This window comes from Amblyomma mixtum, chromosome 6, assembly GCF_055824585.1.
Source record: "Amblyomma mixtum isolate Tamu chromosome 6, ASM5582458v1, whole genome shotgun sequence".
Lineage (NCBI taxonomy): Eukaryota > Metazoa > Arthropoda > Arachnida > Ixodida > Ixodidae > Amblyomma > Amblyomma mixtum.
The window spans coordinates 18,368,723-18,385,922 of NC_143017.1; positions in this window are offsets into that span (position 1 = coordinate 18,368,723).

Sequence of the window (17,200 nt, forward strand, 5' to 3'; positions counted from 1 at the left end):
GACTCCACGGCGGAGCCCAACCACGTGCACAACCAACACGACGGAAATGCATGCACACTCGAGCTAGCACCGTTCATAGTCTGTGCACGCGAAAAGCCACGCTCATATATTAGGAGAGCTCCGACGCTGTTCGTACCGCCTGCAAGATCTTATTTGTAAGTACTAAAACTCTTTTATCTTGATATACGTCTGGAAGTTAAAGTGGTTTTTGTAGTAAACGTTGCTTTGACTACATGCGCCTTTATTTTTTCGGCAGGAAAACAGAGCGAGCCAAAAAGCACGAGGACGACTTCTGTGTACCCACTCTCATTGCGAAATGGCTTGCTTGACGTCGTGCGCAGTGGAATTGTGGCCGAATGGTGAGAATTTAATTTTTCGTCTTGGGTGAGATGAACTCACTGAAGATTCACTACTTTGGCTAACAGCGGGTTTGAACTCATATGACCTGAGATGGGATGCATTCGGGAATATGTCCTTTACCGCTTATGCACGACGGAAATCAGAACCGCTTAATTAATTTTCCACTGCAGACCAGTTGGTAAGAATATGTGTAATACTTCCGTACTGTTTCCTTTTGCCTTCTACACTTGCAGACTCAATAGAAAATCCGCAATTTCTGGTTAAAGCTTTTGCCCAAGTTCTCTCGCAATGAAAAAGGGCATTACTCTGGACTATCAGACTAGTATATTTGTGTGGTTTGCAAGTCGCAGTTTCGAATTCAATTATAGCATGCATGCGAAGCGACTAAGGTAAAACAAAAGTGCCCTGAGTTCCTTGCGTTCAGCGTATTTCGCAAAAACTCGCAAGCCGTATTTTTAACCCTATTAAAAAAAACTAATCAAAAATGTTGTTTTGACGTCCATGTGGAAGAGACGCTAACCCCTGTGCATATTTACTTGAATAAAAAATTAGCTCGCAATTTAGAGATACGAGTTATGATATTAAAACAAAATAATACATTAATCTGTTGTCAATATCACATTAATTTGCTTATCTCGCATTGAATATATTTACTGGGAGTGCGACACGACGCATTGGACTAAATTAAACCATTTGGTATAAAAGAAGTTTAGTAAATTAAATTACACTTTGTGCAACTAATGTGGTGCTGGTTCTTAAGAATAAATTTAAAATTATCCTGTAAAATATGTTGCTAGTGTCTTCACGATGACTGTGTTTCACAAAATTCGGTGTTATTTAATCATTTTTGTTTTTGTTCTGTGATGGCCATAATTCAACTTACCATGACATCACGCATCTCGATCGTTGCAGGCTTGGCGCTTCGTGAGGCCATCGTGCAAGAGCTGGACGAGGAATTTGTTTGAATGCAGTCCAGCAGCCCTCTTGCAAGTGGAGTGCAACGATTACTTCGGATATGACTGATCAGTTCACTGGAGGACAGCTCCGTTGAGCACTTTATAGATGCCTTAGCCGTGCCGCAGCAGCTTGCCCAGATGCTTTGCCCAACCTGATCGGCACGCACCAAACTTGAAAATAAATTGTTTTCCCACAGCCTCTGCCACCATGCTCTTGGGCCCCCTTTCTTTACTCCCCAGGGTGGCTGGTGGTAGCGCAAACCATCCTGTGCGGGCTAAAAGCGTGATTCTTGTAACTCAAAGCAATAAACGGGTCTTTTTTCTGGAATTCTTTCGCACCCTTTATTATGAATATTTGCTAGGTAGAATGGTATGTACATCCATCCACAGTGCCGGTCATTGGCGAGTGGGCTAATTGCATGTGCCAGCGTTCGAAAGCTGGATGCCATTATTCGAAAGCTGGAAACCATTATTCGAAAGCTGGATGCCATTATTCGAAAGCTGGAAACCATTATTCGAAAGCTGGCTACCAATGTTTGAAAGTTGGCTACCAATGTTTGAAAGCTGGCTACCAATGTTTGAAAGCTGGATACCAGTATGAGCCCATTGCTGGCCCATGCTGCAGAACGAACATCGGTACTGCGTTGGCCGCTTGATCGTCCGAACATTGGCCCAAAACTGGCATGAAAGTAGGTCCAATGTGTAAAGTGGTAGCGCTCGGCCCAAATGCCAGTGTAGGACCGATGTTCGTGCCAATTTTTGCCAACAGTTGACCGACCTTCGGCCAATGTTGTTGTGCTGCCTGGGATTTTGTGATCGCCAAGGACCATCTACCGCACCCTCTCTCTACCATGGACTTCAGTCAACGGAAGATGACGGAACAAGGTAAGCCTCTCCCCCTTCTTTCATTGGCACATGTAGCGTTGATAGGTGATAGTCAATACAAGCACATCCACAATCACTTTCCTCCCGGAGAACATGCACCATACATTAGTTTTCAGAGCGGCGCCAAAACCAATGACATAAGGAAACTGATAGCCGCAGCACCGCAGAACATCACGCACTTCGTCATTCACTGCGGGACTAATGACCTGAAACACAGCAGTGCGGAACAGACCATTGAGGCCATGAATACACTGGTACACGAGGTCCATGCCAACAGACCAAACACGAAACTGCACTTGACAACCGTGCTTCCTAGGGTAGTCAACTTGCACCACAGACACATGCCACAATTCCGCCAACTCGCAGCTCACGCACAGGACTCGTTTAAGCTCAACAATTTTTTGCTGGACATGGAACATTACCAAAAAGACGTTGAAATCATCCACCACGCTCAGATCCATCATGACCCCGAGGCACTCCTGGCCAGAGATGGACTTCACCCTAATTTTTTTGGCGTCCAAGTAATGGGAGACAACATAAAGTACCGGCTGAGAAACACATTTAGGCGGACGCTACAGCCCACTCATGCTCCCTCTCCCACTCTGGCCAACACTCAACAACAGACCACCCACAAAAGCGACAACACCCCTGAACGAACACAGCCTGCCCCCGCTAGGACCCAGGACACCACCACACAGTTCACTCCAGAGACTCGCGACGCTGGCACACAGACGGTAACCGTGGATCCCACACCAGCGGAACAGCACGTAGGAATCACACCGAAAGTAGCCACTAAACAACAAAGCGACCACTTCACACAGACACCTAAGCGATTAGTGACGCACACTAGCACCCAGATTGTCACCGACGCGGACCTCGACACCGATACCACCCCCAAACAGAAGTCCCCTAAACACACAACACCCGTCAAGAGGTCCACTCGGCACAAGCGCAGATGACTCACATCTGGCAGCTTCAATCGCCCCGAACCCAAAAGACGAATTTTCCTGGTCGCCAGAAAACTAGCCACTAAACAAACTAACTACCGATTCCACCTACACACTTAAAATCCTACTCGCAGCACAGGACAATACCCAAAGGACTTCGAGTTAATGTTAGGTGCTCCCTCGGTGCGCTCAGGCCTGAACTCCTCGCTCGATGGGAAAAGGTTTCAAATGACGCATCCCTTTCATTCATAGCTATTTTAAAAGAACATTGTCAAGAGCAGTTAAATTCCCTCGATGATCAACTTAGTAAGATAGAACTAAATTCGGGTGAAAGCCAGGCACTAGCAGATTTTGTAGCCAGAAAGGAACGCAAGCTGCACGATAAACAACAGCATAAACAAATTAGAGATAAATTTCCGCTAGATACGAATACATCTGGACAGTTTAACAACCGCCTTCCAATTTCGATACAGACAAAAGATACGCATTTTCCGCCGCAGGACACTGACAGCAACATTGTCGATATTTCCAAATCCCTAAGTGATAGCGACAAACGGATTCTGAAGCATGGCCTTACATTTTGTCCAACTAACAATAATTTTAACGAGTATGAACTTCACAGAGACCTCACAGAATTTGCGCGAAGATTGCGAATTAAGGAATTCTTTGCCGAAAAAGCAAACACCCCAATTACTAACCTAGCTCTTTCCTGTAACACGTGGTCAACACGTGCTCACCCTACTTTAGTAACCAGCCTTAATCCCATCCCTCTCAAAGCCGAAATCACGTGGACGCCGGAAGCGCAGCAGAGTCCAGAATTAGACTTCTACATTAAATCTGTCTCGAAAGAAATTATAGACCAAACAAAGCAAGCTCGAAAACGCAGAAACGTTACCCCAACGGAACAGGCTACTCTGAACCACTTAGCTTCTAGAACCGATATAGTCATTAAACCTGCAGACAAAGGAGGTAGCATAGTTATCCTGCCAGCCGAAAAATACAAAAAAGAAGCTTTTAGGCAACTTAACAACCCTTGTCATTATAAGAAATTAGATTCAGATCCCACTTCAGAGTTCTGCAAATTGATTCTGAACGAACTGGCAAACTTACTATCAAGAGAACTAATCACGCAGTCCGATTACCACTTCTTAAATCCGCTAAACAAACAGGCAGGACGCTTTTACCTACTTCCCAAAATCCATAAGGTTTCCGCAGAAGACTTGTTTACCGCAGATATCCCCGGCAGACCTATCGTTTCAAACAATAACACGCCCACAGAGAACTTATCAATTTTCCTGAACAACTATCTTGCAGATATTCCCACCCACCTCCCTTCCTTTGTCGAGGATACACCGCACTTTCTCCGCATAATAGAGTCTCTGAATGACGCTTCCATTATCCCAGCAGATAGCATACTTGTCACACTTGACGTCGCCGCTTTGTACACAAATATTCCCATTAATGAAGGTATCGACGCACTCTTAAAAATTCTAACTCGAAGTCCTCACCCGCACGAAACTGAAGTGTACCTCACGCTACTTGAATTGGTACTAACACTCAACTACTTTGAATTCAATTCTTCTTACTACCTTCAAGTATTTGGAACAAGCATGGGCACTCCCTTCGCACCCACCTACGCGAACATTTTTATGGGGCTACTGGAATCTAAACTTCTAAATTCATTTCTAAAAAAACTACTCATATACCTGCGGTACATAGACGATATTTTCATGATATGGGAGCATGGGGCTGAGACCCTGAAGGCATTCGTCACACAATTCAATTCATTCCACTCCAGCATTAAATTCACCTTCAACTCTTCGAAAACGCAAGTCAATTTCCTTGACACCACTGTCCATTTAGAAAATAGAAAAACCACACTTTACAGGAAACCTACTGACCGACAACAATACTTAGATTTCACTAGCCATCATCCAAGACACTGCAAACAAGGTATATTCGTAGGACAGGCAACGAGACTAAGAAGAATATGTAGCGACGACGATGACTACCTGAAACACCTCCACTCGCTAAAAAACACACTAATCACCAGAAACCATCCACAGACAACCCTTAATAATGCGTTCCAACGAGCAACCACTTTGAAACGAGATGTACTTCTTAAAAAACGAACAAAAGCTAACAGTCAACGACCTCCTGCACTTATAACGAAATACTCAAATGCGCTTCCAAACATCAACAATATCCTGCGGAAATACCACCCCATTTTAACTGGTAACGACCGTCTCAAGAAAATATTTCCCGACGCACCAAGGGTAACATACAGACGCAACACAAACCTGAGGGACATCCTGGTGCATGCTAGGCTCGGTAAGAAACCACCACAGACAGTAACTTCATGCTCTCGACCTAGATGCAAGACATGCAAACATTTACAAAGGGACACTACGGTTAAAAGTACGGCAAGCGATTTCAGTTTCGATATAAAGACCAGTTTTGACTGCACATCGTCCAATATTATCTACATGCTCCAGTGCTCCTACTGCCAGAAACAATATATCGGAGAAACCGGACAAACAATGAGTGCCAGATTAAACGGGCACCGGGCTGACACAACACGGAATGAACAGAAGGCAGTGTCGACCCATTTTAATCAACGCCATCACAAATTCGACGAACTCAAATTGTTCATTCTTCAGTCAGGCTTCAAATCGACTAGGGACAGAAAATACAGAGAAGCATTCCTAATCCACAAATTTAAAACACTGCAACCAACAGGGATCAACATGTCCACAGGAAACCTGGAATCTCTCAGGTACATTCCAGGGTCAGCATAATTTTAAATTAACAAATGTCTTGCACGTGGTCAGACTATTTCCTAGAACCTCACATAAGTATACTGTCGCTCCTTGCACCCTTCCCATGTCATATCTTCCACCCCATTTCCGGCCTTGTCACCCTCTCCCTTTGTTCACTTTTTTTTTCTCTCTTCTTTTTCTCCTAATCCCCTGCTACCAGTTCTCGGAAACCATGACACTCCTGTTACCCCCTCCGCCCCCACTTTTTGGCTTTCTCTGAACACGAGCCATCCCCCCCCCCTGCCTTGTCCTTCCTTGGAAATGCCCCCTTCCTTTCTCCTTCCAGTGCCAGCCTTTTTTTTCCCTTGTTCTCATTTCCCTGTACCACGCTGACTAATCCTTTTATCTGAGTTTTGCAGGTTCACCCAGCGCCACATCCCATTCCCCCGTCGCAGACTCTTCAAAGCCTTTTGTTCATTACCCACCCCCCGGATATAAGTTGTTCCACTATTGCAGCCTAAGGAATCATGATTCACCTCCCTCCCCTTCCTGACACGCATCCCCTCCCACACCACTTTCCTTCCCCACCCCCGGGGCCTTCCTCCTCGGAGCGAAGACTCTATTTAATCCCTGCCGATGATGAACGCTTTGCCCAGACGAAGACAAGTCCCCTTGTCGAAACGTTGGCTCCAGCAACCTGAGGTTTTCCCCTCCCTTGTTCATTTTGTGATCGCCAAGGACCATCTACCGCACCCTCTCTCTACCATGGACTGCACAGGAAAGGCACTTATTAAGGAATGCTGTCTCGTTTCTCTGCAAAACAACAGATGGTTTTGCTACACACGTGTACGAGTTCTTAGCGATGCAACATGCTTTGAAAATTTGCTTGCCTATCTGGTTACTACTCTTGCATGCTATCGACGTTTTATGTAAGTCCCGCACACAAAGATGATCTTCATGTTCTTTGCATTCGTAGCAGTGTAGCACGAGGTGGGAAGAAGGGGATTTTTTCCTTCTGAAGAAATTTTTCACTCTTTCAATCTGACGTTTCAGCACCTACCCGTTTGAGCGCATTACAAAGGAACCCTACACACCACCCCTTCGTTGCAACTAATGAACTTGTCTGCATGCGACACAGTGCACCTTTGAACCTCCTTTCTGGAAGAGGCCGGTACCAGCCTCTTATTCACTGCAGCAAACACTTTCTAAACTTTATGAATGGCGGAGAACACCACCTGCACATTGTGTCACGCTGCGATCTTTCCTAGACGATGAGAGACACCGTGCAGATACCCAGATGGACACGACCTTCTTCTGTGTCTCTTCCTGGTGCCCCTGAGGGGAAGGCGTAGCCTTTTTCTTCAGCTCTCCAACGAGTCTTTCCGCCAACCGAGCAAGGTTCTTCTCTTAAATTTGGCACTGCAGGCATACTGAAGTCACTATAAGAACTGCAAAATAAGTCATATCAGCACACTACTTTTGGCTCTGGGACTCAGCTAAAGTGCCTTAGAACAAAGATGTTTCAGGCGTTTTTTTTGGTCTGCTCTATCCTTTCAAAGGATAATGAGGATGAGGAAATTAAGTGTTCCCATGCAGTTTTCTGCTCTACCTATGGCACCACTCACCCACCGTATATAACAATTAAGCGTGAATGGGTGTAAATGTCTCCCTACTCTCCTATGGAGAGAAATATACGTTAAGATTCACAAGACTAACTTGAGCTCCCTAGAAATTGGAAAAAAAATTTAATTGTAAACTATGTGACTTAACATCCCTCAGCGACGCGTGAGCTATTAGGAACACCACAGCGGTGGACACCAGATTAACTTTGACCAGCTGGGGTTCTTTAGGGTGCACGTGCAATGCCCAGCAATTGAGGTTTTGTGAATTTCTCCTTGACTCAAGTCATACTGACCTAGCCACATGCCGCGGTAAGGCCGCTGACCTAGTGGTTCAAATTGGAGGAGTAGATAGAACAGTAGCAGGAAAAGCTATTTTGTAAAAAGGACTCGAGAAAGAAAAAAACTTGCAAAGGCAAAGCTAGGAAAATGCGGTAAATATCTTTACTCTTTTAATATCCTACAAGAATCTGCTCGAGCATTTCGAAAAACGGAACCCAAAGCTATCTGCACCCAGTTTACACATTTTACATCAGTGCATATATCCTCATATATGCAACCAAGATATACAATGCACCATTTCCAACTGCAGTTCTCACTCTGTCAGACAAGAAATAATGATCTAATTCTAGACGAAGAAGGATAGGGTTTTCGCATAGTTCACCTGAACAGACATGTGAAAGCATGTGTTTAGCCTGATTGGCTCATGGTTTTGTTTTGCTAGGTCGTCGGCAAGTCTGGCAAGGATATTAGACGAGGTTAAGCTCTGATCGAGGCTAAGGTGAACCGATCTATTCACGCCTGCAAGCTGATGAAGATGACAATAAGCAGTGCATAGTGCAAGAGTGTGTTGTACTTTAACACGAGGCGTGATCGGCTGTGCCGACAGCTGAGTGCACTAGAGAACTGGCCATCGAAGCTGACCTGTTCGTTTGAAAAACAAAAGTAGGAGACTTTTATTCCAGGCCACACTGCTGGAGAGCTTAGTTACAGAAACATGCGCAGAAATGCACTTCTCTTTATGTGACAGTAACCAATGGAAGCCAGACAAACAGTCTGGCTACAGAGCACTTCAGGTCTTTCGTATTTGAATGCCTCATGGAATCTTCATAACCACCAAAAAAAAACAAACAATTTTCAGGGGCGGGCACAGAGAACGTTTTTTGCTTTCAATAGCTTGAAGCATCAGAGTGGCATCGAGCACAGTGCGCCATCGAAGCCCTGTATGTAGTTAGAAATTGCACTCGATGAAATTGCTATGCACGCCAAATCTTCTGAGATCCTGCATGATAACTCTTTCCCCCTTGTGGAACAGTGGATAGCTGAGTTAGTCGAGACAGCCTGATGATGACGGTGGCCTTGTCCTTTGAATCAGGTGGGCACAGCTGGTGTGGTGCCCAGCCAGAGTACACAAACACATGCACATAGCACACACAACTAGTTACTCCCTACACATAACGCATGCACATGCATGAACACACACACACATATAGACAGCTGGAACAGAAATGACAGCAGCACATCGTAAGCTTGGTGGCCATTTCAGTGACTGCTGCCACATGACACCCCCAACCAGTCTTTTTAGAAGTGCTCCTAGTATCGTCGGCACACAGCACCGAACAGCCAGCAAGGTGCTTCTCGATGGTCTCCACTGGGACTCCGATATTACGTTTGCTGCTGTGATCGCGATCCAGTTCCTCTAGCTGGGTGGGAAATGGAGACCCAAACGCCTGTAGAATTTGTCATCCGCGGTGGACTAGAAAGGCCTTGGCAGGAGAGAGCCAAGTGTTCCGCAGTTTTGTCAGCTTGCCCACACATTCAGCACAGCGCCTGATCAAATCGGCGCCATGGAAGGTAAGGACAGTTTTCGGTAGCCTTGTGAAGGCCGTAACGGATTTCCAGCGAGCATCTCCACTCCCAGACATAGGAACTATAAACTCTGGGCGAAGGTCTTATTTTCCAAGGTTAATTCTCAATCCGCCGTGTTGCTTCCAGCCAAACAGACAACCACAGTCTTCTTGGAGCTGAGCCGTCGGTTCAAACGAGTAACCACATCCTGGCAGTCGCTCAGCAGAAATTGCAAATCCTTGGCGGGTATTCCACAGGCAGTACTAGATCGTCCGCGAAGGTTTTACCCGGCAGTTAGCGGTCGTCATCCATGCCAGCTGAGGCGGAAACCGATGTGCGACCTAAGCAGCTCTCGCTCGATGCTCACCGACGACAGACACCCTTGGCGCAGACCTTTCTTCACTGCGATGGGGCCGATCGAGGACCCGAAGTGCGCGACGACCGTGTTTTCCTCACAGAGACGTACAATGTCGACCAGCAGATGCTGCGGAGGCCCCAGGTCCGAGTCCGACAGGGAGGTAAAAACATGGGCAAAAGCACGGCATGGGGTACGCTGTCGTACGCTTGCTCAGCATCGAGTATCTCCGTGTGGGCGAACTAAGTCCCTCTGAGCCGACGGTCTGGACGAATTTCAATTCATTTTATACAGTTCATGGGTGCGAACTCCGCCGCAAGCCATGGCCGCCGCCTCGCCTCAACTCATGCGCTTTAAAGACATTTCGACCAAATCTTAAAACAAAACCTAACAGTTGTACTATTGTAGGTGATTATTTAAGCTGTAATTGAATATTACAAAAGGTTTATGTTGATTTTATGCGCCCTTTTGTTTAATTATGTTGTCACGTGGGTATCTGCGTGTCACGAGCGATATAGCCCCCTACGTCGCTGTTGACACGCGCGTGTCAGAATCCCTTGGCTTTTTTTAATGATAACTCAAGAGGCAGTGCCCTACTTTTTGAAGCTAGGTCAGGGTGTCTTAGAACGCGCAGCTACAAAAAGAAATTTAACGAAGAAGATGACACTTGTGCAGTGTTTGGTAGATCTGTGGAAGCAATTGCACACCTCATAATTAAAAATGATGGTATCCATCCGGATGTCGATGCAAGCACAGTCACTCTTCCTGAGTCCCTAGGGTTTAAAGATAACAATGGTCATGTAAATAAATCTGCAGTGGAAGTTAGCAAAAAGCGATTGGAGGATTGGTGGCTGAAAAGCAGAGATGTGGCATAATGTTAGAATTGTAGGAAACTGTAGGTAAAGATGATAGCGATTCTGAATGAGAATTGCCAACACAGTAAACAAAAAATAATAAAGAAAGAAAAGCTGCGCACGGTGGCAATTGCCACCGCCCCGTTTCAAAGGGGGCGCTCCCATCCATCCATCCATCCGGTTGGAGCGCAGCTGAAGCGGTTGCTGGGCAACGGTAACTCAAGGTAGTTTGGTAGCCGCACCGCCACTAGCATACGTACGCGACGCGCCGAGCTGGGCTCCAGTGGTGTTTTCGCAACAAAAAGTGATCGCGAAAACCAGGTCAAAGGATGTCGAAATGGAAGAAAAGGAACAACTAAATAGTGCTCCTCCAACCGATACAGCCGCCGCGGTGGCGCAGTGGTTATGGTGCTCGCCTGCTGACCCGAACGACGCAGGTTCGATCCCGGCCGCGGCGTTCGAATTTCTTTGGAGGAGAAATTCTAGCGGCCCGTGTACTGTGCGCTGTCAGTGCACGTTAAAGAACCCCAGGTGGTCGAAATTTCCGGATGCCTCCACTACGGCGTCTCTCATAGCCTTAACCGCTTGGGTACGTTTAACCCCATAAACAAAACCATGAAACCAATACAAATACTATGTTCCGAATATTAAATGAATGAAAACTGGAAACATATGTTAGGATATGCAATAAAAAAAAGATCTCCTGGTCAAAGAGCATATCGTCAAAGGGACAAGTCCTTGTGGGAAAAATCGCCCACTTTTGCTTCTAAACTGGTTTTGCATGAGTCAATCATGTTCCCGCCGTCTTTCTTCTCCCGATTAGAGACGCCTTGGTAAGAAGAGGGTATGAGTAGTATTCGCATGGCCCTCCCGGTCAGAAGACACATGATTTGCTCGTCACACCAGAGACACGTGCGCCGGTGACGTATGCAGGGTGAGGTGTATTGAAAGTGGGCGTTTTCTTTTTTTGGTTTCTACTTCAGCAGGTATGGAAAGGCGCAGCACAAAGATGCGGCTCTAGATGCACGTGAGAAAGGACGGAACGGGTGTTGGCCATTCTTGGACACAATTATTATGTGGTGCGGGGCGACTGGTTGCGGGAGGGAGGCGCTCTTGAAGGGGCGTGGCGACGCCTTGTGCTGTTGTGAGCCATACCATTCACTCACTTGTTCTCTATTTCGTTTCTGCGAGCTCCGCGGAGCATGAGGCAAGTCTCGGAATGCCGTCCAATGTTTATGTTCTGGGTTAGCTAAGAAGTGGATTGCAACAGTGTAAAACTTCGACTGAAATTTTGGTCATGTTCTCGGGTACCTTTGGGGTCGGTGCAATCTAGATGACCGGTAGCTCCATGCGCTCCCTAAAGAAGCTCCAAGCGTAATTCTTACCCTGCTTCTATTTTTCAGCTTTTTGTTACACCAGTGCAAGTCGTCAGGCACTTCCCAAAGGGATTTCGTCCATTAGGTCTTCATCTCTTTCTATTTGGGGCAACGAGGAATATTTATCTGATGAAAAAGATGCCCACAAATCAAGCTAGAAAAATGCATAGCCGAGTGCCCCACTGGAGAGACATTTAATGGATAACAATCCTCGCGTCCTGAAGAGCAAACCATGTGTCCTTACTCTTCTCCGCAAATGAGGGGTATACCAAAAAAAACACGAAATATAAACGCAGATAAAAAATTATGGGGGCATCTGAGCAATTCTTATGATTAGTAACTGCCAGGGCATTGCTTTTTGCTGAGTTGTTTTTGGTGGCTTGGGCGCTGAATGTTCTGTCGTTGCAGCAGCTCGCTTAGCACGTTTCGCTACTTTAGGTTCGCCACGTATTTCATCGGCAGTGAACTGCCGCCTTCGGTCACGCTTTCCTGCCTTGCCTGTCGATGTAGATGTGAGCGATTGAACTTGGACGACGAAGGCTCCATAGCACCGCAACCTCAGTCACCGAAAGCTGAACGCCAAATGTTGGCGGGGCCGGGACTTCTCTTTTGTGTAATATCTAGCCACGTTTGCACGAATACGACAGTGGGGCATCGTATTTCCTAGCGTATCTCGCCGAGGCGACCCGCCATCAGGTCAGGCGGTAGAGATATTAGTTTGGGCTTAAAAAAAGAAATAAGAAAAAAGTGCCCTGCCCGCACCGTCATACGGCACAGTGGCATATCGCCCAGTGCCTGAGCCTGTTCTTTGTTATACAGGTGAGGGTTATTGTATAACAACGCGAGGCATGCAGTGGGGCGCCGAAATCTGTTTCCGTTCATCACGGAAGTCGTCTTTCCCTTCTCGGAAGGGGAGAGTCGCATTGATGATGATGACGTCACTCGCGTGCGGCGTCTCTGCCACGCGTGCCTTCCAGTCTAGGTAGTTCTGGCCTGCCATGGCTTACTGGCTACGTCGGGGTTTCCGCATAACGAGCCTTGTCACACAGGAGGGTTTCGTGACACTTTCACGAAGGGCACTTTTGGTGCGCGAGCCGCCACGGTGGCTCAGTGGTTATGGTGTTCGGCTGCTGGCCCGAAAGACGCGGGTTCGATCCCGGTCGCGGCGGTTGAATTTCTTTGGAGGAGAAATTTAGAGCCCGTGTACTGTGCGATGTGAATGCACGTTAAAGAACCCCAGGTGGTCGAAATTTCCGGAGCCCTCCACTACGGCGTCTCTCATAGCCTTAGTCGCGTTGGGACGTTAAACCCCATAAAACCAAAGCAAGCTTTTGCTGCGCGCTGTCACACGGCAAAAAGGAGTGTTATTTGGCAATGATGGCAGTGGCGAGAGATGTTGCAGTAGCTTCGAGAAGTTTTTTTTTGTGTTATTACCTATAAATTACAATTTTTTCGCAAGTGTAGTTACTCCGAGTCAATTTTCAGATTTATTTCCACATCTGACTACATGTTCACGACGAAAAGCGTCACGATCCGTTACAAGTAATACCCCTGCTACACCGGGGTTTGGAATGCCTTCTAACTGAATGGCAATCGACTCGACTGCCGCATTGTGCTGTTAGACAAATTTTTTTACAGCATTCGGCTGAGATACATTATAGTCCACGGAGTTGCGCGAATTCATTCGAGCTATTGGGATGCCTCCAAAGCTCGAACACAGCCCGCACTACCCGCACTGACCTACAGCCGTCGCCATCGCTTCGCTCCCCCCCTCGGCCCTCCCGCCACAGCAACACCGGAGTGCTCTGGTTTTGTGGATGTTGATTTTAATAATAACAACGCCTTTATTCGTGTCTCACACGGTACAGAACCGTGGAGGCCGACAGTAAAAGTTGTCATAAATGACAGCTTGACAAAGGCGCATGCCCCAAGCACTAGACAGCGGTACAGTGGTATTGCGTATTAAAAACAGAAAACACAGTACACAATACGCCCTGATCAATGAAATTCCACTCTTGCAGAGTGAATAGAGCACATAGAATTAGCTTGTTATCAGGCAGAAAGAAAAGACAAAACAAATTCACTGAACGCAAAAAAGTTGCAAAACTGCATACACAATTGTAGTAGAGTTAGGCTGGAGAGAACAATCATAATTACCATCCACTCGCCCTATGGAAAGGAGGTTATATTAAAACTCTCTATGGAAACAACTTGAGTGCATATACAATTACAACGGCTAAACCAAGCAAGGTCACAAGGAGAAAGGATTTAACGGAAAGAGAAGTAGATTGAGAACAAAAAAAAGCCTACAAAACAGGCCTCAAATGAAGTAGTCCAATGCGGCTCGTCACTGACGAAGCCAAAGACAATCATTCGGAGATGCAATATTTTCATGTGTGTTGTTCGCTTTTTTGCTTCTCTTTAGCAAATAGTTTGTGCACACGCTAAATGAGTGCTTGAAGACCATAGTACATGACTGAACATTAACTGTATAAGCGCGAAATTTCCCCAGAAATGCACAGCTGAGGACGACTGGACTCCTTTGCTCTTGTTTACGTCGCTGTGTACACACTGCTAGTGCTCGGTTGCATGACATAATACACGAGCTGCGCATCACTTATCTTAATTAATCTCACTGTTGTACCGGTTGTACTCTTGCTTATTTACTAAGCTCGACAACTCTGTAGGAAGCGCCGATGTGACTGCGCGCCTGGGAAATACTCTGTAGCCTGGTTGCTGATATGGCGTAGGATCGGCGCTTCTCGGTAATCGTTTCTGCTTTCTCCGATAAGAAGAGTAGCTCATTTTGAATCAGTTTACGCACAAACATATTCGGTGACCATTCATTGAAGCGGCCTTATTTTTCACCCAGAAGCGGCGGCAGCGATTGTTGCCAGCTGCCCAAAACACTGAGCGGCAGTCTGAGTCCCACCGGCGCTTCCCGGTCAGCGCATGCGCGTCCTGCAAAGTAACCGACAGTCGATTTCAGATCACTTTTAGCAAAACTACACTCGCTGTCCATTTGGGTTCGCTGAAACTTGAGAATTCGCTCTCCACAATCGCCGAAATTCAGTACACGCACCCTGCGGACTCATTAGACCCATCGCGAAAGGGGGTCGTCATCTGCAAAGCGGGAGTAGCTGTTCAAGTGCGCGCATTACTTTCATTTGCATACGAATTAAAACATGCTTTCATTAAAATGCGCTATCAAGGAAATAAAACGGAGGTTTTTAATTCCCAAAACAAAATTTTTGAATGTCGGAGAACTGCTGTTCAGGCTACGCACTCGCCTTGCCGGACCTAGAGGAGTTAGCATACCAAACCCACTACGAGGAAAGTACGTTCTGAAGCGAGTGTCACTAAAGCTCATCGTGTGCCAGTGCGCAAATGACACTTTAAGCGAATGCCACTTGTCGAAAGTGGCACTAAATGAGCCATTGTGGCAGGAGTATAATGCTCTCGCGTTAAACTGTTCCAATCCGTGCTAAATCTGGAATACCACATTGCAGTAATGCAAGCGTAGTGTGCCGTGTTTTATAGCAATGTATAGATGTCGAGCGTTGTCACTACAGAAAGCTTTATCAATTTGTCTCGTTCCTTCTTCCATTTCGCTTCCATTTCGGGCTGTCGCCAAGGACGCCTTACGCGTGAAGTCTTCAAGGGAAACCTCGTTTATTGTTCTGGCTTCTATGGCCAAGTGTTCGACGGCGTGTGGTGATGACTTGACTAGACTACATGCTGAAAACGCTGCTGCATGAAATGAACGTCGCTTTTCAGTTCTCGGTCGCTGTTTGCGAAGGGGATCTCGGCGCCTCTTTGCCGCGACAAATGCCCCGGCCCGCTGTCGCCTTGTCATGGCGCCAGGCGAAAGTGCGCCTCTTCGGACGGCTTCTTCCACCTCTTTTCCCATTCCTGTCGCAAACTCCGCCTTACTGTGTACCCTAGGCCATCCATTTAGTGTCCATGTCTCTTGCCTCAGTTTCTAGTCTTTTCGTCTTGCTGTTCTGCCATGAAGGAGTCGCTTCTCGCAGCTCAGCACAGTGCTAACTTTTGCAAGTTTAAATTCCTTCTAGAGACATGCGCTGGTGACTTATGGCGATAGTCGAGCTGTGTACAATGCCACACACTTTTATGGTTGCCCCTTAAAGGTTAGAAACACGGTGGAACTTCAAATTATCCCACATGTACTTTTTTTCGGGTGGCTTCTTGAGTCAAGTCGAAGGTGTAGCATCGAAATGCATGCCTGTATTAATACACGCTTGAACAATACTCACGGCCACAAGAGAAGAGCATCGGACAAAAACAAAATATATCAACTGATCGCATTTCTGGAGTGTAGGAAACTGTCTCCTCGTTTTCCGTCACTCTTTGATTTTCTGAGTTCTGTTACTATAATTTTACTTGGTCCATGGGGCAGACAGCGCACTCACTTATTCCTCAGTCAAGGTTGCCATAAAGAACAATACTTCTCTTGCATTCTTGATCACCGATTTTGCGAATAGAGTTTTCTCAAAATTCAGCGCATGTTGCCAGCGCGATATTCGGTAAATCGGCCATATGGCGCCACGCAGATATGCAGACGCCCGCTACGTGCGCTTTCGGGGCTCCTGCTTGCGTTCATGCGTGGTGCGTGGGTGTGTGCAAACGTGTAGCATAGCGCGTGTGTAGCGAAAGATATGCGCAACGTAGCACAATGTATATTGCCGCGAATCTTTGTAGCGTTTGTTTGTAGTGTTTGTTCATGCTTCAAGGCTGCCGGCACGCCGCTTTATCGCTTCGTTTGTGACGCAAGACGCGCCTAGATGTATCTCGACTGATCGCATCCAGGCCGAGCTGATTCTACTTTGCGCCACAATGTCTCTAGTACCTTTCCAGCACGGCCGACAGCGGCAAGGATACTGTTCGACGACCGCCGAGCACGCTTGTTGCTACGCCGCCGCCGAGTGGTTCAGTTCCTTGCGGGCGAAAGTCAGCCCAAATAAAGAGTTCCGTTTGGAAGACATTCTCGCTGTTTTCCTGTTCGCCCGACTGCAGTCACCACTACGTGACATCTGGTGGAGGTGCTAACGGATGTCCCGGTCTTACTCCCGGAGGGGAGTACGTGTCGTCAACCCGTCTTTCCCGCTCGCCTTCACCGTACACCACGCGTTTTGCATCACCGGGCCGCAGCTAAGCCACGGCTGTCCTAGAAAGGTCCCCTAGCCCGCGTAGGGGAAACTAAACAAAACAGCCTGTGGAGGT